Here is a 26741-nt window from a genome sequence, read left to right on the forward strand (position 1 = left end):
TTATGTTCAGTGTTGAGTGGTATGTGTTGTCCATGCAGCATAATCTCAGGATCTTGTATCAAACCTCTCTTTCTAGAAAAAAGTACACAGGAGCTTTTGAGGGGGTTTAGCTTGAAGCCATTTTCATTTGCCCATTGTGAGACCTTGTTTAGTCCGAGTTGGACTTGGCGCTCGCAGACAGCAAGATTACAAGACTTAAATCCTAATTGCACATCGTCTACATATATTGAATAAAACATTGAGGATGGAATGACTTTGTGGAGGGAATTCATTTTCACAATGAAGAGGGTGCAGCTAAGCACGCCTCCTTGTGGCACACCAGTCTCTTGAGTGAATAGCCTGGACAGGGCATTGCCCACTCTAACACGGAACGTGCGGTTAGTCAAGTAGTTTTCTATCATATTTAGCATGTTGCCGCGTATGCCCATCGCAGAGAGGTCTCGGAGGATTCCAAATCGCCATGTCGTGTCATAGGCTTTTTCCAAGTCCAGAAATACAGAGAGAAAAAATTGTTTGTGTATATAAGCCTCCCTAATATTTGCCTCAATGCGAACTAGGTGGTCTATTGTTGACCTACCCTCCCTGAAACCACACTGAAGGGGACCAAGTAGACGGTTGCTTTCCATGAAATAGATTAGACGCCGATTTACCATTTTTTCATATAACTTACACATACAGCTTGTTAGTGCTATTGGCCTATAGCTACTGGCTAATGCGGGGTCTTTGCCTTGCTTATGAATTGGGATGACAATCGCTTCTTTCCATGAGGATGGAATATGCCCAGATACCCACATGGTGTTGTAGAGGGACAGAAGTGTGTTCAATGTTTCTGGATGCATATTCTTGATCATTGCATACATTATGCAGTCACTACCTGGTGCTGAGTTGCTGCAGGAAATGAGAGCAGCCTTCAGTTCAGCGAGACTAAAGGGACAGTTGTAAGGTTCATCTGCTGCGCATTTTCGTTGAAGGCGCTCTCGCTCTATGCGTTCCTTGAACTTTAGGAAAGTTGGCGAATAGTGTGATGCACTAGAAATATTTTCAAAATGCGTACCCAGGAAGTCTGCCTGATCTTTCATGGTGTTGCCTTGAGCGTTTACTAAAGGAAGCGGTTGTGCTTCCCTGCCCTTTAATCTGTTCACCCTATTCCATACCTTACCCTCATCTTTGTAAGAGTTGATACTACATATGCATCTTTCCCAGCTTTCTCGCTTAGCACCTCGTCGTGTTCTTCTGCCCTGTGATTTCGCCTTCTTGAAATTAATGAGGTTCTCCGTAGTTGGAGAGTTACGAAGCAGGCTCCAAGCTTTATTTTGTTTTTTCCGTGCCTCTTTGCATGCGTCATTCCACCAAGGCAAACGACGCTTATTGACAAGTCCGTTAGTTTGTTTTACGCATTTTTCAGCGGCGTCAAAAATAAAACCAGTTAAATATGCCACAGCATCGTCTATGTTTAAAGAACTCAAATCATCGTATTGTAAATATGTGATTTCTTGAAACATTTTCCAATCCGACGAGTCGATTTTCCATCTGGGAATCTGTGGAGCGGGATCAGCTCGTTTTGTTAAAGTTAAGAGAATAGGGAAGTGGTCACTTCCGTAAGGGTTTTTTAGGACCTTCCAATCAAGGTACGTCATTATAGATGGAGAGGTTACGGTTAGGTCTATTGATGAGTATGACCTATGTGTGGTGCTATAAAAGGTGAGTTCTTTTTTATTGAGAAGAACTGCACCGGTACATAAAAGAAAGTCTTCTATAGTACGCCCTCTTGCATCACAGCGCGAGTCGCCCCATAGCGTATTATGTGCGTTCACATCACCTGTTAAAATGAATGGTTCCGGAAGCTGATTGACTAGTGTTTCAAGATCCCTTAGTTGCAATCGATGTTCGGGTGGTATGTAGAGGGAACAGACCGTAACCAACCTGTCGAAAAGAATCGCCCTAACCGCTACTGCCTCAAAATTAGTTTGAAGGTGGAGGTGTTGGCAAGCAACTGACCTGTGGGCTATAATAGCCACGCCACCAGACGCGGCATGGCCATCATCGCGATCTTTCCGGAATAATGTGTGTTGTCTTAAGAAATTTGTATTTGATGTTTTCAGGTGTGTTTCCTGAACGCAGAACAGCCTAGGATTAAATTCTTGTATTATTTCTTTGATATCATCTAAGTTGTTTAGAATGCCACGGGCATTCCAATCAATAATTTGTACATCCATTTTATGAGGATGAGAAATGTTCTGTGTTCAGGTGTGTAGTGGTGTACTTTAGGTAACAGGACCGTCGTCTGGCCCTGTTATGGGTTTTTTGTTTGTTTTGGCGAGCTGGAGAGAGCCATGCCGGTGTTTCGGCACCAAACGTGCCGGTGTTGTGTCCATTGCCTCCTGGGAGGCACTGGACGCCCGCGCCTGCGGGCTTCTCGTTTGTTTGTCAGACCTCGCCTGGCGAGGCGTGGTCTTGAGGCCCGACGTACCCGGGGTAGCCGGCCTCTGTGTCTTGGTAGGTGGCGCAGGTTTAACTGCTTCCACCTCGGGGGCGGGGGATGCCACAGCCAACGAATCGCTGTGCGCGGGCCGGGCAGGTGGCGCAGGCCGGTGCGGCGCTGCCCCCTGACGCGTCGCATCGGCGTACGTTTTGGTGTGGAATGGAGAGCACCTTTTTCGTGCTTCCTTGAAGGAGATATTTTCGTGTACTTTTAAGGTAATTATTTCTTTTTCTTTTTTCCAGTTGGGACAAGATCGGGAGTATGCTGGATGTTCACCTTCACAGTTTACACAGTGAGGTGTTGCTTCACATTTATCTGAAGCGTGGCCTTGGGCTCCACATTTCGCACATGTAAGTTTAACACGGCAGCTCTGCGACCCGTGGCCAAATCTCTGACATTGGAAGCATCTTCTTGGATTAGGGATGTATGGTCTGACAGCTATCTTCGTGTATCCAGTTTCTATTGTTTGTGGCAGATCGCAAGTGGCAAAGGTGAGGATCAGGTGCTTTGTAGGAATTTCTTTATTTTCTCTTCGGATAATGATTCTTTGTACGTTAATTACATTTTGCTCTTTCCAGCCTTCCAACAGCTCTGTTTCGGACAAGTCAATGAGATCTGCATCGGATACTACACCGCGTGCTGTGTTCATAGACCGATGGGGTGAAACGGTAACAGGTATATTTCCAAATGCCACAAGTTTATTTAGTTTGCTGTGCTGTTCTTTATCATGGATTTCAAGGAGGAGATCCCCGCTCGACATTTTGGTGACCTTATAGCCTGGGCCAAGTGCATCAGTCAAGCCCTTAGCAACAAGGAAAGGAGATACGGTTCTAGCTGGTTTTTCTGTTTTTTCGCTGTGAACGACTTGGAATCGGGGGAAAATTTCTTTTGGTTTGAATAGGCTTAGAATTTCATCGGTGCGTCCCCTCTTTTGAGGGTGACGATCAAGCAGACGTGGAAAAGCAGGTGTTCCCATAATATTTCGGACATTTTCGGCGGCAATGGCGGCCACCCACCATGGAGCCCAACAGGGGGACGCTGTAGCACTTAACGTGTAAGGCTGCAGACGCCAGCCGTGCATTGCTGCTATAACCTAATATAACATACCCAAGGGAGGGCACATACACAAGGTTAACCCTAGCCGCCTAGAAAAATTAGGAAGTGACGGAAGAGAAGAGATGATAGGACAGTACAAGAAAGAAGATAGGAAAGAAAAAGATTGAAGAGGGGGACAGGAAAAGGCGACTGCCGATTTCCCCCGGGTGGGTCAGTCCGGGGGTGCCCTCTACGTGAAGCAGAGGCCAAAGAGGTGTGTTGCCTCCGCTGGGGGGCCTTAAAGGTCCGATCACCCGGCATCGGCTCAACCCCCAGGATCCCCTTTTCCCCGGACACGGCTAAGCCACGCACGGTTAAACGCGGGAGGGTCCAACCCTCGTGTGCTCGGGTACGTGGTGTCGCAACACACCAAACGCCTGCTGACGCAGGCGCCCCTGCGGGGGCACTTGGGTGTAAAGATTTTGTCTGACAGAGTGAATAAACCACATACACAAGCAGCATTTTCATAGTTAGCATAGTCTTTAATAGGTACTGATACTTTCAATTTAGAAAGCCCTGTATATTGGGCCTCATCAAACTAATTTCACAAAAGGTTTGTCAAGGTAGAAGCATAGAACTTCAGTCATTAGAAGACAGGTGAAAGGAGTTAATTATTGCAATTATTACTGAAAATTAAATTTTAGACAGCTCATCCCAATGAGAAATTGATGCAAGCAGTTTGTACATGCCACATAAGCAGTTAGATATCAAAAATAGGGATTAGAGAAAACCTTCCCTTAGAGGTTCATTAGTACAAGCAGCCATGCCCTCGAGGAGACATAACTTCTTTTTCTGTAGGCAGAAAGACGCTCGAGTATTTTATTGACACATATATGTGCCCATGCATATATGTCATCTCTGTTGTAAACCTTTTTTTCATGTACATGCAAGGTGTGTTTATAACATCTCATTGTGCACAAAAATTGCGCAATAAATTAAAGACCGCGATTTTGTAGCGATGGTATTCCTTTTTGCTATTCGTTAGTGGGCTGACCCACGCCCCGGCCCGTGCTACGTACTGCAGCTGCCGGCCGTTAGCGGTGGGCGAGAAGAGTGATATAAAATCGAGGGGCAAGTATCGCTACAAAATCGCAGTCTTTAAATTATTACGCACTGCCGTAACCTAGGATTGCAAGAGCTGACTTCTCGTTATTAAGATTTGGTTGGTATGTCTTTCTTAAAGGCCGGCGTCTGATTGAAATGTCTAGATTAAAAATGCACCTCGTTATTGTAATATCGGCCTATATCCGCTCTGTAACATAGAAGACAAATACGCGAAGACAGTCAAGAACATAAACAATACACACAGGTTCTCGCGACGCGGACCTCCAAACCGAACTATATACATACAAAAATCTTCATACAAGCTTCCATTTGCTTAAGCGTCAAACATAGCAATCGTGTGTCAACGCGCGAAGCCCATGATACATCGACGCATACATTACACATTTACTGTACTTGCGGGAATGCCTATATAGCGAATAACTTCTTGCCAGGAAACTACCGAACGAACACGAACTTTCAATGTGTTTTCATAATTGTGTGCCCATTCAGGCATAGGAATCAAAGCGGGTAGCAGAATGCAAGTACGCTGTAACATCAGCGGTAGCTTTCGTGAAATTGCTTGCTAAATGTGCACAGCAACATGGCTAACATACGATAGGAAAGCGCTTTGCTCTTGCTAGTTACACAACGCTCATTACGTAAATCATAAGCTTCAAGAATGCGTGCAAGCGCCAAACTTGCTTACCTTTCAAGTCTTGGCAAACGCTCCTTCGTCTAACAGGTACAGAGGCACCGACGTTTCTCTGGCGCAAGCACTGTAGAACTTCCGATGAAGTTCTACAGTGAACTCCAGCTCCACAAAAGCACAACCTTCAACAGTCTTCCAAACACTACAATTCGAAGCCCCAGTACCAGACTTTTCACGAGAGCGCGGGCAGGCAGCTCGGCAGAACAAAGGCAGCTAGGACGGGTGCTGTACTAGGGCACTCACTGACGACACTGGTAGATCGCTCGAAACACACGGCGAACTAATGGCGTTGCACTAGTCCGGAGGGTTTGGGATGGTTACTGCACACAAGGAGCGCGTTTTGTCTAGGCACTTCTAAAATATAACTCAAATACCACCTTACTGCAAGGAGCATTCACTACAACCAACGTGGTGTGTCGACCAAACAGATACTGCAGTAGCGCCACTCTGCGGTTTTTTAGAAAAATGTGTCTTAAATGAAAAAATTGCGTGTTTTTTCCTAATAACATTTGATAGAGTTCTTTAATAGATTTGTTTGGTCCAAAAGTGTGTACTTTGTACTTTGTGATATGAAGTTTAAGGAAATGTATATATAATAACTAAGCGGATCTTGCCTTCAAGATTCGCAATTGCTTCAGGTACATGCAGGTTGCAAAATCACGGCCTTCGAGATCAGACTTTGTCACTCAAAGGAAGCCGTAGTGGGAGGCGGAGAGGCATTTAGGCCCCCGCAGGGGCGTCTCGCAAGCAGGCGTTTGGTGTGTTGCGACACCACGTACCCGAGCACACGAGGGTTGGACCCTCCCGCGTGTAGCCGTGCGCGGCTTAGCCGTGTCTGGGGAAAAGGGGATCCTGGAGGTTGAGCTGATGCTGGGTGTGTGGACCTTTAAGGCCCCCCGGCGGAGGCAACACACCTCTTCGGCCTCGGCTTCACATAGACGGCACCTCCAGGCTGACCCACCTGGAGGAAATCGGCAGTCACCTTTTCCTGTCCTCCTCTTCACTCTTCGTCTTTCTCTCTCACTTTCAATCTTTCCTGTCTTCTCTTCGCTTCTTCTTACTTCCAGACTTCCAGGTGGCGAGGGTTAACCTGGTGTAGTTATCCAACCTTGGGTATCGTATATTAGGTTATAGCGGCGATGCATGGCTGGCGTCTTCAGGCTTCCAATCCTGTAGCGTCCCCTTGTTGGGCTCGGTGGTGGGTGGCCACCATCGCCGCCGAATTTTCCAATTTTTTATGGCAGAAGCTTTTCCCCCATTACCTGATCGCTCCCTGAAGAGGGGGCACACCGATGAACAATTCAACTTCTTTATGCAACCGAAAGTGTCCTTCCCTAAATACCACGTTGTACACAGTCAGCACGAAAAGAAGACAGTCCGAATGATATCACCATTTCTTGTAGCAAAATCCATCACTGAAGCAATAGGCCCAGGTTATAAAGTAACGAAGATGGGAAGTGGCGATCTTCTACTCGAAGTTCGCGACAAGCCACAGTACGACAAACTTTCAAAACTTGTAGCATTTGGGGACATTCCCGTTTCTGTAGGCCCACACAGGTCGATGAACACAGTGCGCGGTGTCATCTCAGAAGATGACCTTCTCGAACTCACCGAAAGCGAATTATTAGAAGGATGGCAAGAGCAGAACGTCGTCAAGGTACAAAGGATAAAAATACGGCGAGATGACAAAGAAATACCAACCAGGCATATAATCATCACTTTTGGAACTAGCAACTTACCAGATGCAATTGAAACAGGATACTGCAAACTGCGGGTAAGACCGTACATTCCTAACCCACGCCGATGCTTTAAGTGTCAGCGGTTCGGGCACGGTTCGCAAAGTTGCCGAGGGCGCGCTACTTGTGCAAAATGTGCATCAAAGGAGCACTCGTCCGAAACTTGCACTTCCGCCGCACGTTGCACTAACTGTGAAGGGGATCACCCCGCATACTCTCGTTCTTGTCCATCATGGAAAAAAGAAAAAACAAATCATCGAAATCAAAGTAAAAATGAACCTTTCCTTCCAAGAGGCGCGCAAACGCTTCTCCATCAATCACTCTAGTCCATCCTACACCGATGTGGCGCGCCGGGGGGCAGCGCTACATCCTTCGGCGGCCGCCCAAGTCACACGGAGTGTGACGGCGGTCACGCCATCAGCCCCCCCGGCTGGAACAGCCAGCGCTGTACCGGCCCCCACAAAGGAGGACCAGCAGACCCTCGGGCCTGTTGGACCCAAGGCCACTGCAGGTGCAGATAGGCCCACCACCACCGCGAACGTGCCCGCTGCGCAGGCACTTTCCACCGCCTCAGACGAGGTGATGGATACAAATAGCAATCCGGCGTCTCAGACGCCGAAGGAACGGCGCAGCTCCCTCGAGCGCGCTCGGAAGATAGAGAGATCTCGTTTCACGGGGCCTGGAAAGGTCTCGTGAGATAATGTAATCCATATTTCTTAGACACACAACACAAAACACATACATTATGGATACACAAATAATACAATGGAACGTCAGGGGTTTACTCCACAACCTAGACGACATTAAGGAACTTTTACATAAGTACAGTCCAAAGGTGCTGTGTGTCCAAGAAACACATCTTAATCCTTCACGCACGAACTTTCTCCGGCAGTATACCGTTTATCGAAAAGACCGGAACGACTCCCTCACCTCGTCTGGCGGCGTGGCAATAATAGTAGATAAGGGTGTCGCTTGCCGGCAACTACAGCTTAAAACAACTCTAGAGGCAGTTGCAGTCCGTGCGGTACTGTTTAATAAACTGATCACAATTACCTCTGTATACATCCCCCCGAACTACCAACTTTCAAAAACAGAATTTCACACCTTTATTTATGAACTGCCCGAACCATACATTGTCGTTGGAGATTTTAATGCACACAACACCCTCTGGGGAAGCCGTCGCTGTGATGCCAGAGGACGCTTAGTTGAAAACTTCCTCCTGACTACAGATGCTTGCTTGCTTAATGGGAAAGAAGCTACATTTTACAGTATCGCAAACAAAACATTCTCATCTATCGATTTAAGCATCGCATCGAGTTTACTCTTGCCACATCTGGAGTGGAACGTAATTAAGAACCCCTACGGGAGTGATCATTTCCCCATTGTCATAAAACTAACAAAAGGTGATGAGTGCTCTCCAAATGTCTCCCGGTGGAAAGTCGATTGTGCCGACTGGACACGATACAGGGAGCTGACACATTTGACTTGGAACGATATCGGTAATCTTTCTATCGAAGATGCAGTGGCATATTTCACGGCGTTCATAGCTGATGCGGCGTCAATATGTATCCCCGCAACAAATGGATCGCCCTGTAAGCGACGTGTTCCATGGTGGAACGACGACTGCAAAAAAGCGCGTAGAAACCAAAATAAAGCTTGGAACAACCTTCGAGACTCTCCAACTACAGAGAACTTGATAATTTTCAAGAAAATAAAGTCTGAGGGTAGAAGAACGCGGCGCCGTGCCAAAAGGGAAAGCTGGCAGAGATATATTTCTAGCATCAACTCTTATACTGACGAACGAAAAGCCTGGAACAGAGTGAATAAAATCAAAGGTCGGCAAACTCATCCTCTACCGTTAGTAAACACGCAAGGAAGTACTCTTCAGGACCAAGCGGACTCTCTAGGGGCACATTTTGAAAACATTTCTAGCCCATTACATTACTCCGATGCATTCCTTAGACACCAGAAACAAGCTGAGAGACTGCCTCTGGACCTAAAAGGAAAGAGCAATGAATCCTACAACCGTCCTTTCAATATGGCTGAATTTCAGGCTGCACTACATAGTTGCAAGAAATCAGCTCCTGGAAGCGATCGAATAATTTACGAGATGATTCAACATCTGCATCCCGAAGCACACAAAACACTCCTCTCCCTTTTTAACGCCATATTCTCTGCTAGCTACATCCCGTCAGCCTGGAAGAAAGCAATCATAATCCCTATTCTGAAAGACGGCAAGGACCCGTCTTTGGCCAGCAGCTATAGGCCTATAGCCCTAACGAGCTGCCTATGTAAGTTTTTCGAGAAAGTTATTAACCGTCGCTTGATACATTTTCTTGAAAGTAACAAGATATTAGATCCCTTGCAGTGTGGCTTCAGGGAACATAGATCCACAACAGATCAACTCGTCCGTATTGAGACAAATATCCGGGATGCCTTTGTGCACAAAGAATTTTTCTTATCGGTATTTTTAGACATGGAGAAAGCATATGATACTACTTGGCGTTTCGGAATTCTTCGTGATCTAGCTGGAATGGGCATCCGAGGCAACTTACTAAAGGTGATTCAAAGTTATCTGTGCAACCGCACATTTCATGTTCGGATTGGTAACGTCCTATCTCGTCTATTTACTCAGGAAACAGGTGTGCCACAAGGTGGAGTGCTGAGCTGTACTTTATTCCTTATAAAAATGAATTCGCTCCATACTATCATACCACATTCAATGTTTTACTCCGTATACGTGGATGATATCGAAATAGGTTACAAGTCATGTAATCCTAATATCTGCGAGCGACAAGTGCAGCTTGGCCAGAATAAGTTGTCCAAGTGGGCAGAAGAGAACGGTTTTAAACTAAACCCTGAAAAAAGTACATGCATTCTCTTCTCCAATAAGAGAGGCGTAATACCGGACCCCGCTATTGACCTTAATGGAGAACGACTATCTGTGAGTCATGAACATAAATTTCTAGGCCTCATTTTAGACTCCAAACTAACTTTTATCCCACACCTAAAATACTTGAAACTGAAGTGCTTGAGGACAATGAATCTACTGAAACTCTTGTCCCGCACATCTTGGGGAAGTGACAGAAGATGCCTCTTGAGCTTGTACAAAAGCCTAATACGGTCACGCCTTGATTACGGAGCCATTGTTTATAACTCTGCCACGCCTAGTGCTTTGAAAATGCTTGATTCCGTCCACCACTTGGGTATCCGCATCGCTACTGGTGCGTTCAGGACTAGCCCCGTGGAAAGCCTGTATGCTGAATCTAACGAATGGTCCCTACATCTTCAAAGAACATATTTAAGTCTCTCATACGCCCTCAAAGTGAAATCAGATTTCCATCATCCATGCCATTCAGTTATTTATGACCTGTCTGCGGCTAGGCTTTTCCGTAACCGCCCAGGCACTAGACCTCCTCTGTCCCTCCGATTGGAAGCATTGTCCGAGGAAACGGGCGCGTCGATTGTAGAGAATGTTATAATGGCAACTACGGGCCTTCCACCACCCTGGGAGTGGAAGACTATCGAATGTGACGTGTCGTTTGCAGAAATATCAAAACGAGCACCTGAGGCACACATACGCTCGCATTTTCTTGAGCTTCAGGAGAAGTATTCTTGTGCTGAATTTTACACGGATGCCTCTAAGTCCCCTTCTGGTGTTGCCTACGCAGCACTAGGACCAGCATTTTTATTATCCGGTACATTGAACCCACATACAAGTATTTATACAGCGGAAGCGTATGCAATACTCTGCAGTAAAGCACATCAAGCAAACGAATCTGACTAGGGCTATTGTGTTCCCAGACTCATTGAGTGTAGTCCGAGCCTTAATGAATGTTCGCATACATAAAAACACTGTCTTTAATGAACTGTATACATTGTTATGCTCAGCTTATAGTACTAAACAAATGATCATCCTATGCTGGGTACCTGGCCACTGTGGTATAAAGGGCAACGAAGCTGCTGACGAGAAAGCTACTTCAGTAGCTTTTAGTGACACGGACATAAACCTACCCATCCCAGCCACAGATGTGAAAGCATACTTGCGTCACAAGCTGAAAGTACACTGGCAGCAACAGTGGAGTACCCAGATATCAAATAAATTGCACTTGATAAAACCCAAATTAGGATATTGGGTATCGGAGAGAACATCACGATATAACGAAGTGCTTCTTTGCCGATTAAGAATAGGACACACTTACGGCACTCACTCTTACCTCTTGACTGGGGGGCATCCCCCTACTTGTAGTAAGTGCGGCCAAAACCTCAGCGTGCTGCACGTCCTTATCCAATGCCCTGCAATAGAAGCACAGAGGAAAAAGTATTTCATTTCTGCATATCGAGAGAATATTCCTCTTCACCCGAATTTTTTTCTTAGCAATGAACCGCTTTTTAATCCGAAACTAGTTTTAGAGTTTTTAGCTGAATCAGATACGCTGGAAATCATTTGGCGAGGGAATTTTTAGCGCGGGCATGCCAGCCCTGGACTCAAAGCCTTCCTTGAAGCTAACGTGTCTATGTTATGTTGTATCGCATCATGCATTTAACGAAACCCCATTACCATAGCTCACAGCACTACTTGGTCAGTGTCATTATTTTAACAACTGTATATTTTACGCCATCCACGGCAACAGATTTTAGGCCTTTTTACAGCCATGTCACATATACAATGCATTTCTCATGGTATAATTCATTGTCTACACCATTCACCATGCACTGTTAACATTATCTTTGTCATGGCGCTCTTTGGCCAAACCTGGCCCTTGCGCCATAAAGCACCACACATCATCAGAGGCATTTAGGCCCCAATCGTTGGGTTTACAGTGCCTAGGTAGGCTTCCTTATTTATAAAGAATATACGGGGACTTCAGCCGAACCATGAGCGAGCTATACAGACACACTCTGTGCGACTCGGTGTCCGATCCGACGTGCGGCGCTGCATGCTACGGCATGAGCGGTGCGTAAGCTCCGCCCACATCCAGCTCCCCAGCTTGAGTGCATATCCACGTCGAGAAACGCAATATAAACAACTGCACAACACTGCTTAGCTTTACGCGAACGCTGTCGATAAAATTATGCCCCTGTGTGTGACAGAACACTTCACGACGGTGCGTTGTCCACTAACGGCTCCGCTAAAGCCAGCGATAGGGCCGGTAGGCATAGCTAGGCGGACGTTGCAGCCGACGGCGCTTGCGATCCATCCAGAGCTCGTCGAAGAGTGCTTATTTTTGCCAAAATTATTAACACTGTACACTTAGGTCGGCCGTAATTAAATACAATTGGTTTACTCGACGCAGTCGTTGCGAAGGGCAAACGTGCAAGCGAAGCGAGCGGCCTCGTTCAGACGGTCGGTGCGTGATGTCTGCTCGCGAAATGCCATCGCGTCGCGGCTCCCGATCTCACCAGTAGCTTAGTGCTAGTGTACAAGGCGCTGGTTTGCATAACAGGCACACGTTCGAGCTAATTTTACTGAACTGGTAACTATTTCATGTCAGAAGCAAACTGCAGCAGGCAAGGAAAAAGAATAACTGCGAGAAACCGGCCAGCCAGCACCGCCTCCGTGGAGGGAACGTCAGAGAACGTCACATGCCAGCCGCGCTGCCATTGGCTGCGGCCAGACGACTGTGCAGTTGTCGGACACGTCGGACGATGAAAATCTGCCCGGTTTGTCGCACGCCGGACGTCCGATCCGGCGCTCCGGTACGGCAAACCACCTCGATTCGGCCTGCAGTTTCGGCGCGTCGGACGCCGGATCGGACACCGAATCAGACCGTGTGTCTCCCGCTTTAGTTGGCGAACACGAGCCGATCAGCGCGTCGTCCCTGCAGCTCCGTCTAGTGCTATGGTGCACGGCCTACGGGCTTCTTTGACACCTACTGAGCACAAATTCATGATCACCGCTCATATACACGCTTCCCATGGCACTAGCTGTCGTGTTTTCGAGAATACGTGCCCTCATCTTGAATTGGTGAGACCATATTTCCTCTTAGCATCCGGTATTAGAAGCAATTTTTTTTCTATGAACATTCTACTATCATCTGTTACTAGGAAGTTGATTAAAAATTAGGAAAACAGTTACTGTGCAAAAAAAACATTTTTTTTAAAGCAGCCAGTCTTTGCATATTCATTTATTGTTCAGATGCTGTTATATGTTCATTTTAAACTAAATCATTTTTAACAACTTTCTAGTAACCAGTGTTACTAGAAAGTTGATTGAAAATTGTGGAAATTTACACCTGTCCATGAAACAAGACTGTCTTGCACTAGCCATTTTCACTGAATAATTATAACCTTATTGAATAATATTGGGTTATGAATAACCTGGGTTATGTACTTTAAGAGCATATTTATTTTTATTGACTTCCTATTGAATCGTGTTTCTAAAAAGGTAAATTAGTGTGTCTTAACTTTCTAGTAACTTTCTCTTTACATACTGAAGTTAGAAAAGAAGTAACCAACTTTCTTTTGACAAACGTTACGAAAAAGTAAAAGTCAATAGGATGTTACTAAAGTAAGGAAGGAAGGAAAGTAAGGAAGCATTTTTGTATGGGTGGTCTGGCTGAGCCTGTGTTGTAGCCACCTTTGTGTACTTGGCGTACCATCGTGTCGACTGAGGCCAAGTTGTTTTGGAAACGCGCAGTCATCCGTGTATTTGTGCACTTAAAGTGCAGGAAATAATGCCCGGGAAAGGAGGGGTACTTGAAAATCGGATGGTCAGATTTTATGGCATTGTTTCGGAGGAGTCTTTGCTGCGAAATGCACGTAAAAGTGAATTTATCTGTAATGCCGCTCATTCACCCCTTACGCACGTTTTGCTTCTACACGCTATACTCCTGTTAGGTCAATATACCGAAATGATACATGCTTGTAATTTCTTTCGTTCAGCTGATGGAATCCGGTGCAGCATCGTACGGCAACGACTGCTGCTTACCTGGTGCCACAACTTTGGATGAATGCACAAGAAGCCAGGAACGAGCATTCATATAGAGCAAAATAAACATTTCATCATTTCAGAAGACGTCTTTCGTTTTCTTTATGAAATTGCACCTGACTGATTCGGCGCAGTTTTGTAAAGGTCAATCGCAATCATTTCTACTTAATAATGAAACGATTCCACGCCAAGGCCACGCGAGGTTCAGCAGAAGCGAAAAAAGACTGCCACGCCGAGCAGCGGAGCCGGCGTGGCGTGCACCAACTGGTGCTCAAAACGCGCGCGCCCAAAACCGGAAGGAGTCGACAACATCCGCTTGGTGTGCTACAGTCAATTCGGCCGCTGGGCTCTATGGGAGTGTCCGCTCTTGTTGAAATTTCTTTCTCTATGGCACCGTCCGGCACACAATGCTAAATTGTGTAATCTTCACTCTTCAGGTTAGTAACGAACGGTCCTGTGGTGAATCTGTAAAGAGCAATTGCGTCTGCCTTGTTATGCTGCCTAGCCCGCCGTGCATATTTTCCTGTTGCAGTGAATCACTTCGTGTGGCCAGATTGTTGTTGAAACTTAGTGGTGACGTAGAGGAGAACCCTGGTCCGGATAAACTGGATGAGATACACAGAATGGTGACCGAGATTAAGGCATCAAAAGGTATACTGCAATCCGGTTTGCAGGGTGTGGAATGCAGGTTGACTGAAATATAAACAAAAAACGTAATTTGCTACAAACAAAATCATAATTTGCTACATAAAAACATAATTTGCTACATTAGGGCAACACCACGAAAGAGTACAAGAATGTGTACAAGCAGTCGGCGTCATGCAAAAAGAATTCAGAGTTAAACAGAAAAATCGATGACCTAGAAAATCGCGGTCGCAGGAATAACTTGGTCATTTCGGTGTAAAGGAAAGCATAACTGCGAGTCGGCCTAGTTGGAACATATTCATATTTATACTTTTTGTGCGCAAACAAACAGGGACGAAGAATAGGGGCAACACAAGGACGAGCGCTAACAACACAAGGACGAGTGCTTATCTAATAAAAATGCACGACTTAAGTGCTCGTCCTTGTGTTGCCCGTATTCTTCGTCCCTGTTTGTTTGCGCAGAAAAAGTATAAATATAAAGGAAAGCAATGAAGAAGACAAAGCCGCGCTTCAACAAGCTGTAATACAAAAGTCGTTTAACGACGAATTAGGCATTGATGTCCATTCGGTAGAACGTATTCACCGAATTGGTTCCAAAAACGCCCGTCGTGAACGACCTGTTATCCTGCAATTTTACGATTTTACCAAAAAGATGACAGTTCTGCGCAACTGCTTCAAATTGAAAGGCAGCAGCATATCGATATCGGAGGATTTTTCTGCGGCTGTCCGAGAAACACGTCGAAAGTTGTGGGACTCCGTCCAACCCTCGCGAACGCAAGAAAGGTGATGAGGCTAACCTGGTGTTCAACAAACTTAAGGTAATGATGATCTGTACTTGTGGGGCGTGGCAAAAGACTGACAGCAGTAATAGTCGGCAGGACTGACACAATAGCACCCCCGCACCACTTGTGATTATAAGCTTCAATGCCAGAAGTATAGTCAATAAAAGTCTAAAATTAGAACTATTGTAACTTTACTCCCCCGATGTAGTCATAATCACGGAAACATGGCTACATCCCAATATACACGATTCGGAAATAGCCCCTCCCTCCTAAGCATTGCTAGTGCAGATCGTGACGACCGTGGGGGTGGGGTGGCTATTGCCATTTAACAAAGTTTATCATTCCAGCAAGATGCCGGCATAGCTAACCATGAAAGCACTTGCTGCAATGTAAGAGTTAATGATTCTTCAATACTAATAGGTGGCATTTACAGACGCCCAGGAGAGACAAAGGCTTATCTAATAAAAATGCGCGACTTCCTACATTACAAAGTTAAGGATCGGACTAAATTGCTACTATCTGGTGAATTCAATCTTTCGGGAATTGATTGGGATGCATTGGCTATTGGCGGCAAGTAAGTGCATGGCTGTGAACGGCTCTTTGACATAATGTTCAGTCTTTCTTTCACCCAAATGGTTATGGAACCTACTAGGGTGGAAGGAAATTGTAGTACGGTACTTAATCTCCCCTTCCTGTCAGACACATTAGGTCCAACAGGTACCGTAGAAGAAGGCATTCCTGATCACAAGATGCTAGTATTAACGTTTCGCGACTTGAACACAAATATTAATCGCGCAAGCAGTCCCACAAAGATAGCAGTTAAAGATTATAATAGAGCACAAGATGAGAGTGTGATTGACCATCTTGATATAGCCTTAGACAATTTCTCAAACGGACCATCACGATGCGTGAACAGCCTGTGGTTAAAACTCAAGCTGTAGTTGATTAAAATCCACTACAGCTTGAGATATGCGGTTGGCCTACGGTGTGTAGCGCTGAGGCTGTCGTCTCTTTTGGATGGGGTAGCGGCGGCTTGGCTCGTCACTCGCTGGGGTGTTGATTTATGACGTGAAATCGACTGCCCTTGCGAATACAGGCAAAACCGATATGTTTGTAAACTGGGTAAAGAAAATCGTGGGGGGCCAGGCCGGTGAGAAGAAGGGGTAAGGCCAGGCGCCTAAGTCCATCTGCATAGGATCACCGCTCCAGTCGTCTCTGCCCAGACTTGTAAGACCTGAGGGCATGTAAATAGAAAATTGGTAGAACTTGTAAGTATTGTTAATAGGCATTTTTGTAAGGGGTAGTACTCAGCACTGATTGTCATATGAGGCGCAGTTTCGATATCACTCTATAATGTTCTTAAGCGTGAGGAAAACGGAAGACCGGTAAACGTGCTTGTTCCCGGTTACAGGGCCTCGAAAGAGCTCTGTAATCTAATCTCTGTAATTCCTACTTCTGTTTCTGTATGCACAGCACCTATTTATCTCCAATATGGATACACAAATTATTCAATGGAACGTCAGAGGTCGCCATAGAAACCTTGATGAGGTGCAAGAACTCATCCAGGAAAACAATCCAAAAGTGCTGTGTTTACAGGAAACACCTAAAATCAAAGCACACAAACTTTCTCCGACAGTATATAACTTTTCGCAAAGATCGCGACGATGCTGTCGTACCATCGGGCGGTGTTGCCATTGTTATCCATAAAAGCATTGCCTGTCAACTTTTACAGCTACAAACGCCTCTTGAAGCAGTGGCGGTTCGAGCTGTTCTCCTAAACAAACTCATCACCATTAGCTCTCTTTACATACCCCCACATTACAAACTAACTAAACATGAACTTCAGTCCTTCATAGATGAATTGCTAGAACCTTATGTTCCTCTTGGCTATTTCAATGCGCACAGCTGCCTGTGGGGCGACTCTCGTATAGATGCGCGAGGGCGTCTTGTTGAACAGTTGCTTTTTTCTTCTGGTGCGTGCCTGCTGAATAAGAAGAAGCCCATATATTAATCCCTTGCAAATAGAACCTTTTCTTTAATAGATCTTAGTATAGTTTCCCCGTCTATACTGTCCGAACTCGAATGGGCAGTGACGAAGAATCCTTACGGGAGCGACCACTTCCCCGTACTGCTAAGAGCATCTAAAGAAAATGAATATACTCCACAAGCTCTTAGGTGGAAGATAGATACAGCCGACAGGGAGAAATTTTGAACTCTCACTAGCATATCATGGGCTGATATGTCTTCTTTAGAAATTGATGCTGCTGTGGAGTATTTTACAGCATTCATAACAGATGCCGCATCAAAATGCATATCCGAAGTGGTTTGGCATGCAAACTACGTGTACCGTGCTGGAACAGCGAATGTAGGATCGCCCGTAGGAAACAGAACAAAGCGTGGAGCTCGTTGCGCGCCTCTCCCAGTGCAGATAGTCTTATTAAGTTCAAGAAAATAAAGTCTCAAGCAAGGAGAACGCGCCGACAGGCTAGAAGAGAGGTATCAACTCTTATACAGATGAGGCGAAAGTTTGGAATAGGGTTAATAGGATGAGAGGGCGACAAACATATTCACTCCCTCTGGTAAACACACAAGGCGATACCCTGCTTGATCAGGCAGACTCACTTGGGGAGCACTTTGAGAGCATGTCAAGTTCCACCAATTATTCAAAACCTTTTCTCAAATATAAACAAATAGAAGAATGTAAGCCACTCACAAGAAAGTGTCGGCAGAATGAACCGTTCAACCGTCCTTCTGGTATTGCAGAGTTGGGAGCTGCCATGAGTGCATGCAAGAGCTCTGCACCGGGATCTGATAGAATCATGTATGAAATGCTCAAAAACTTACACAATGATACGCAAGTTACACTACTCACACTTTTCAACACCATCTGGGATGCAGGGTACGTTCCAACCGCATGGAAGGAAGCCATTGTGGTCCCTGTTTTGAAACAAGGCAAAGACCCCTCCTCAGTGGCAAGTTACCGCCCGATAACCCTCACAAGTTGCATTTGTAAGTTATTTGATAAAAATGATAAATCGGCGCCTCATTCATTTCCTCGAACAGAGCAAGATGCTTGATCCCTATCAGTGTGGCTTCAGAGCAGGGTGCTCCACAACTGATCATCTTGTACGTATTCAAAAAATATCTGGGACGCATTTATACATAAACGGCTCTTATCGATATTTCTCGATATGGAAAAGGCGTATGACACAACATGGCGATATGGGATCTTGCGAGACTTGTCGGAAAATGGCATTCGTTGAAATATGTTATACTAGAAAGCTATTTGTCGAAACGTACCTTCCGCGTTAAAATCGGCAATGTATTGTCGCGACCTTTTATACAGGAAACTGGTGTACCTCAAGGAGGTGTGCTTAGCTGCACGCTCTTCATCGTGAAAATGAATAGGCTTCGTGTTTCATTACCGCCAGCCATTTTTTATTCTGTTTACGTAGACGACATACAGATAGGTTTCAAATCCTGCAATCTACAGTATGTGAGAGGCAAGTACAAGAGGGCTTGAACAAAGTGTCCAAATGGGCAGAAGAAAACGGATTTAGAGTGAACCCCAACAAGAGTTCTTGCGTGCTTTTACCGAGAAACAAAGGGCTCATTGCAGATCCTAGTATCGAAATGTATGGTCAGCGAATTCCTGTGAACAAAGAAGACAAGTTCTTAGGCATCATACTTGATTCCAAACTAACTTTTATTCCATAGATAAAGTATCTCAATGTAATGCTTAAAACAATGAACTTACTGAAAGTGTAATCCCACACAACATGGGGCAGCGACAGGAAATCTTTAATGAATCTTTACAAGCGCCTCATTCGATCACGGTTGGACTACGGTGCCGTGATCTATCATTCTGCCGCCCCGAGCGCGCTAAAGATGCTAGATCCGGTCCACCATCTAGGAATCCAACTGGCCACTGTCGCTTTCAGAACAAGTCCCATTGAAAGTTTATGTGGAGAATCAAATGAGTTGTGACTTCATCTGCAGAGAATATATATCAGCCAAACATATTTTCTGAAAGTCCTCTAATTCTCAACATCGGTGTTTTAATACCATTAACGATATGAAATATGCTATACTCTTTCGTAATCGTCGCTCCTTAAGACAGCCTTTCTCGCTGCGTGTGAGGGAGCTTAGTGAGGAAGTGCATGTCCCACTCCTCTAGCTCCGCCTAATGCATCCAGCCAAGCTCCTACCTCCTTGGGAGTGGCAGCTGATACAATGCAATTTATCTTTCATGCAAGTTACAAAACACGCTCCAGAGATTAAAATCCAAATGCATTTCCGGGATGTCCAGTACAAATACTGCACGGAGTTCTACATAGACGCATTGACGTGACACGACGCGGTGTCCTATGCAGCCGTTGGTCCATCCTTCTTGGAATCCGATGTACTGCATCCGGAAACTAGTATCTTTACGGCTGAGGCCTACGCATTATTCTCGGCTGTAAAGCATATAAAGAAATCAAAACTCCAAAAATCAGTTATATATACGGACTCCCTTAGTGTTGTGAAAGCCTTGATGTAATTCTGTAACCACAAAAATCCGGTAATATATGAACTCTATTTCGTCCTGTGTAAAGCATATATATCTAACCAACATGTGATTATATGTTGGGTGCCTGAACATAGGGACATCGAGGGTAACGTTCTAGCGGACCAGACGGCCACTTCAATTTCATTGCATGCAGTTAATCCTACTGCTTCGCTCGTGCCACAGACCTGAAGCTTTTCTTAAGGAGGAAACTACGAAACCACTGGCAATGCACGTGGGACGAAGAAATAAATAACAAACTGCTCTTGATAAAGCCACAGTTAGGTTCTTGACCCTCCGCACCAAAATCACGGCGAACAGATGTCCTATTCTGTCATCTCAGAATAGGACACACATTTAGCACGCATAACGTTTTACTAACTGAAAATGATCCTCCAACCTGTGGTAGAAGTAGGGAGACGCTGACCGTCTTCTATGTCCTCCTGGAGTGTCGGGCAACCGAATCTGAGAGAAAGAAACATTTTCCCCTAGCATAGCGGCAGCACTTGCCCCTTCATCCTGTAATGTTACTTGGCCCAAAACCGCTCTTTGACACCAACGCAGTTCTAGGTTTTTTGAACGATGTTGTGTTGCATGTTATTAGCCCCACACGTTCGTAGCGTCTCCTCTCTTCAGAGGATGCCGCTGTGATAACTGTTTCTTATGGCACATGCCTCCAGGCCCTTGTGTTTCAAGGGCTCTAAGGAGGCTGTAGTGCTCTAGCATTTCTTATAATCTGATATATTTTACATATCGTATCATTCTTTTTAAATGCATCTCAATGTTCATAGTACAAGTCAAACGTCATCGCCATAATTTTATTATACAGATTTTAGGTGTTTAGAGCGGCTATTTTTAAGGCGCCTTTACAGCCATATCACACCAAGTTCATATAAATCATAATTACAATGCACTAATTGCCATAGACATGGCGCTCTTTGGCCATACTTGGCCCTTGCGCCATTAAACATCAAGCATTCATTAATTCAACTTGCCGCTCCCTGCGAGCTCACAGCACACCTCGGCTAGGTTATTTTTGACGTTCAGCCCAGGATACAGCCCGTTCTGGGTGAACAACGCAACTTAAACTTCTTTCAAAAATTGAAGCGCCAACGGTAACGGCACACAAAGAAAGTACGCTTGTCCTGTCTTTTGTACCTTCTTTGTGTGCCGTTACCGTTTTGTCCTGTCTTTTGTACTTTCTTTGTGTGCCGTTACCGTTGGCGCTTCATTTTAGAGCGCAGCTCTTTGGCGTCCGTTCCTGGGTTTCGCGTCGTCGTCGGCGTTGTCGTCGTCGGCGTCGGCCTCGTAACCAGCTCGCCGACGAATCTGCTGCTCCGCCGCCGCGCATGCGCGCTGTCGGCTCTCCGGGCGAGGGAGGATGATGGAAGGGAGGAGGAGAGACTGTGGAGGAGGGCTGGCTACACAAATGGCTCTTTGGAGTCTGTTCCTGGGTTTCGCGTCGTCGTCGGCGTTGTCGTCGGCCTCGTAACCAGCTCGCCGACGAATCTGCTCCGCCGCCGCGCATGCGCGCTGTCGGCTCTCCGGGCGAGGGAGGATGATGGAAGGGAGGAGGAGAGACTGTGGAGGAGGGCTGGCTACACAAATGGCTCTTTGGCGTCCGTTCCTGGGTTTCGCGTCGTCGTCGGCGTTATCGTCGGCCTCGTAACCAGCTCCGCCCCCCTTTCATCCCCCCAGCGCTAGCAGCGACCGACTGATACCGCTTTCGTGAGTCCGCTACCGCCCTCACGAAAGACGTCGTGCACTTCCTGCAACTCGCATTAACCGTCCATCGATCCACACCGATGTTAGTAGTGGGGGACTTTAATGTTGACATAAAGACAAACAGCAATTTCCTAACACTTATGCGGGAGAACATCCCGTTCCTCTCGCTCGTAACGCGTCCCACGGCTGTGACAACCTCGCGAGGCACTTGTATAGATCTCGTCTTTGAGAATCAAGCATTGGTGTACCAAGTCGAACATGATGATGATGATGATATGTGGTGTTTAATGGCGCAAGGGCCAGGTTTGGCCAAAGAGCGCCATGACAAGTGGTAATGTTGACGGTGTATTATGAAGATGTGACTTGGCTGTAAAGTGGCCTAAAAATATTCGCTGTAGAGTGCGTAAAATTAACGTGTTATAAAATTATGGCGATGACAGATGGTGAATACTATGAACATTAAAATCCATCGCAGAAGAATGATGCAAAGTAGAAAAATATAGGATGTTAAAATTTCTTGGAGCACTGCTGCCTTGCCAGAGCCCTTGAGACACAAGGGCCTAGAGGCATGTGCGATACGAAAAAGCTATCGCAGCGGCATCCTCTGAAGAGAAGACCCGCTACGAACATGTGGGGCTAAAAACATGCAAAACAACATCTTTCAGAAAACTTAAGACTGCGTTGGTGTCAAATAAAGGTTCTGGGCCGAGTAACATAACAGGATGAAGGGGGATGTGCTGTCGGTATGCTAAGGGAAAATGTTTCTTTCTTTCATATTCGGCTTCCCGGCACTCCAGGAGGACGTGGAGGACGGTCAGCCTCTCCCCGCATCTACCGCAGGTTGGAGGATCATTTTCAGTGAGTAAATAGTTATGCGTGCCAAATGTGTGTCCTATTCTCAGACGACAGAATAGGACATCTGTTCGGCGTGATTTTGTTACAGAGGGCCAGAAACCTAATTTTGGCTTTATTACATGCAACTTATTATTTGTTTCCAGGTCCCACAATCGTTGCCAGTAGTTTCGCAGTTTCCTTCTTAAGAAGGGTTTCAGGTCTGTGACAGGGACCGCAGCGGTAGAATTAACAGTGTGTGATGCAATTGATGTGGCCATCTGGTCCGCTAGAACATTACCCTGTATGCCCCTATGGCCAGGCACCCAGCATATAATCACATGCTGCTTAGATACATATGCTTTACATAACATGGAATAGAGTTCGATTATAACAGGATTTTTGTGCTTACAGAACGATATCAAAGCCTTCACAACACTTAGGGAGTCCGTATATATGACTGATTTTTTGAGTTTTGATTTGCTAATATGCTTCACGGTCGACAATACTGCGTAGGCCTCAGCCGTAAAGATACTAGTTTCTGGATGCAGTACGCCGGATTCCGAGAAGGATGGACCGACGGCTGCATAGGACACCCCGTCGTGTGACTTTGATGCGTCTGTGTAGAACTCCGTGCAGGAGTGTTTGTGCTGGAGTTCACGGAAATGCATTTGGATTTCAATGTCTGAAGCGTGTTTTGTAACTTGCATGAAAGATATATCGCATTGTATGAGCTGCCACTCCCAAGGAGGTAGCAGCTTGGCTGGATGCATTAGGGGGAGCTCGAGGAGTGGCACATGCATTTGATCACTAAGCTCCCTCACACGCAGCGAGAAAGGCTGTCTTACGGAAGGACGATTACGAAACAGTGTAGCATATGTCATATCATTAATGGTGTCAAAACAGGGATGTTCGCGATTAGAGTGTACTTTCAAAAAATATGTTTGGCTGATGTATGTTCTCTGGATATGGAGTGACAACTCATTCGATTCTGCATATAAACTTTGTACGGGACTCGTTCTGAAAGCTCCTGTGGCTAAGCGGATACCTAGATGGTGAACAGGGTCTAGCATCTTTAGCGCGCTCGGGGCGGCAGAGTTATATACCACGGCACCATAATCTAATCGTGATCGGATGAGGCTCTTATAGATATTCATTAGACACTTTCTGTCACTACCCCACGTAGTCTTAGATAGAAGTTTCATTAGGTTCATTGTTTTTAGGCATTTTTCTTTTAGATATTTAATGTGTGGTATGAAAGTGAGTCTATCGTCAAGTATAATACCTAGGAATTTGTGCTCCTTGTTTACAGGTATTTGGTGTCCACACAGTTCTAAGCAAGGATCCGGGATCAGGCCTCTCTTTCGTATAAAAAGAACAACAGAACTTTTGTTAGGATTGATTTTAAATCCATTTTTCTCTGCCCACATTGACACTTTGTTCAGGCCATGCTGTACCTGTCTCTCGCAGACTGCAAGGTTACAAGATTTGAAAGCTATTTGAATGTCGTCCACGTAGACAGAGTAAAAGATGGCGGGTGGTAGTGAAGCACGAAGCGTATTCATTTTCACGATAAATAGCGTGCAGCTGAGCACGCCTCCTTGGGGTACACCCGTTTCTTGCGTAAAAGGACGTGAGAGTGCATTGCCGACTTTTACCCGGAAGGTACGATTTGACAGATAGCTTTTTATTATATTAAACATATTACCGTGGATGCCCATTTCTGACAAGTCTCTTAAGATTCCGTAACGCCACGTCGTATCGTACGCCTTCTCCATATCGAGGAATATGGATAAGAAGAATTGTTTGTGTACAAATGCGTCCCGGATATTTGCTTCTACACGTACAAGGTGGTCAGTTGTGGAGCGCCCTTCTCGGAAGCCACACTGATAAGGATCAAGCATTTTGCTCTGTTCAAGGAAAAAGATGAGTCGCCGATTTATCATTTTTTCAAACACCTTACAAATGCAACTTGTGAGGGCTATTGGGCGGTAACTTGCCACTGAGGAAGGGTCTTTTCCTTGTTTCAAAACAGGGACCACAATGGCTTCCTTCCACGCAATTGGAAGGTACCCTGCATCCCAGATGGTGTTGAAAAGTGTGAGTAGTGTATCTTGCGTATCCGGGTGTAAATTTTTGAGCATTTCATACATGATTCGATCCGATCCTGGTGCGGAGCTCTTGCATGCGCTCAAGGCAGCTCTCAATTCAGCAATACCAAAAGGACGGTTGTAAGGCTCATTCTCTCGACCTTTTCTTGTTAATGGCTTACGTTCTTCTGTTTGTTTGGATTTGAGAAAGGATTGTGTATAATTTGTTTCACTTGACACGCTCTCAAAATATTCCCCAAGTGAGTCTGCCTGGTCTTGCAGTGTATCGCCCTGTGTTTACCAGGGGGAGTGAATGTGTTTCCCGCCCTCTTATCCTATTAACTCTGTTCCAGGCTTTGGCCTCATCCTTAAAGGAGTTAATGCTCGATAAAACTTGTGCCAGCTTTCTCTTCTGGCCTGCCGGCGGGTTCTCCTACCTTGGGATTTTATTTTTTTAAAGTTGACAAGATTCTCTGCGGTGGGAGAAGCTCGCAGCAACCCCCACGCCTTGTTCTGATTCTTACGGGCGGTCCGACATTCACTGTTCCACCACGGTACACGTGGTTTGCATGCCAAACCACTTACTTCGGATATGCATCTTGATGCGGCATCTATTATGAATGCTGTAAGATAATCCACAGCAGCATCAATTTCTAAGGAAGACAGGTCAGCCCATGAGATCCTAGAGAGAGTTCGAAATTTCTGCCAGTCGGCTGTGTCTATCTTCCACCTTGGAGCTTGTGGAGGATATTTGTTTTCTTTAGATGTTCTTATCAGTATGGGGAAGTGGTCGCTCCCGTAAGGATTGTTCATAACTTCCCATACGAGTTCAGGCAGTATACATGGGGAAACTAGGCTGAGGTCAATTGATGAAAATGTTCTGTTGGCGAGAGAATAATATGTGGGTGCCTTCGTATTCAGCAGGCATGCACCAGAAGAGAATAGGAACTGTTCAACAAGACGACCTCGCGCATCTATACGAGAGTCACCCCACAGGCTGTTGTGCGCATTGAAATCCCCAAGTACAACGTAAGGTTCTGGCAATTCATCTATGAAGGACTGAAATTGATGTTTGCTCAGTTTGTAGTGTGGGGGTATATAAATTGAGCAAATAGTGATAAGTTTGTTTAGCAGAACAGCTCGCACTGCCACTGCTTCAAGGGGCGTTCGTAGCTGTAAAGGTTGACATGCTATACTTTTATGGGTGAGAATCGCCACACCACCCGATGATGCGACGGCATCATCGCGATCTTTGCGAAAAGTTATGTACTGTCGGAGAAAGTTTGTGTGTTTGGATTTTAAGTGTGTTTCCTGTAAACACAGCACTTTTGGATTGTGTTGGTGGAGGATTTCCTGCACATCATCAAGGTTTCTAAGAAGACCTCGGACATTCCACTGAATTATTTGTGTATCCATTTTTAAAGTAAGTTGGTGCTGTGTGTACGGAAACTGAAAGATGTCTTAGATTACAGAGCTCTTTCGAGGCCCTGTAATCGGGGTTTTGCCCTTTCTGGAGCGTTCGAGGGAGCCTCGCCGCTCCTTAGGCGCTTGGCGCGCCGTGAGGAAAGGTGTAGTGTCCATTGCCTCGTGTGAGGCGCCGGACACGTGCTCTTGCGAGCGAGAAGTTACTAGAGAGGGTCCCGCCTTGGAGGGCAAGATCCCTGCGCCCACCAGCCCGGAGGTCGATGAGGCTCCCTGAGGGATTTGGCTGCGCCGGCTGTTGCCAGCGCAGGAAGGGGCCGGGGAGGCCGGGGCAACCTCGGCTGCGCCAACCTTCGGGGTCGATTTTCCCTCATTCAGGGTTGACGGAGCAGCGCTAGCTGCAACCGCCGTGGGGGCAGATGGCGTAGCTGCCGACTCACTGCCTGTGGGTCGGACAGCCGCCGGAGGCCGTTGTGACGCTGCCCCCTGACGCGCCACTTCGGCAAAGCGTTTCTTTGGCAAGTATGCTACCCGCCTGCGTGCCTCTTTGAATGATATGTTTTCCTTTACTTTGATTGTGACTATGTCTTTCTCTTTTTTCCAGGACGGGCACGACCGCGAGTATGCGGCGTGCTCGCCTTCACAGTTTACACAATGGAGAGTGTTCACGCAAGCTTCAGAAGTATGTTCGTGTGCACTGCAC

This window comes from Dermacentor albipictus, chromosome 8 (genome assembly GCF_038994185.2).
Source record: "Dermacentor albipictus isolate Rhodes 1998 colony chromosome 8, USDA_Dalb.pri_finalv2, whole genome shotgun sequence".
Classification (NCBI taxonomy): Eukaryota; Metazoa; Arthropoda; class Arachnida; order Ixodida; family Ixodidae; genus Dermacentor; species Dermacentor albipictus.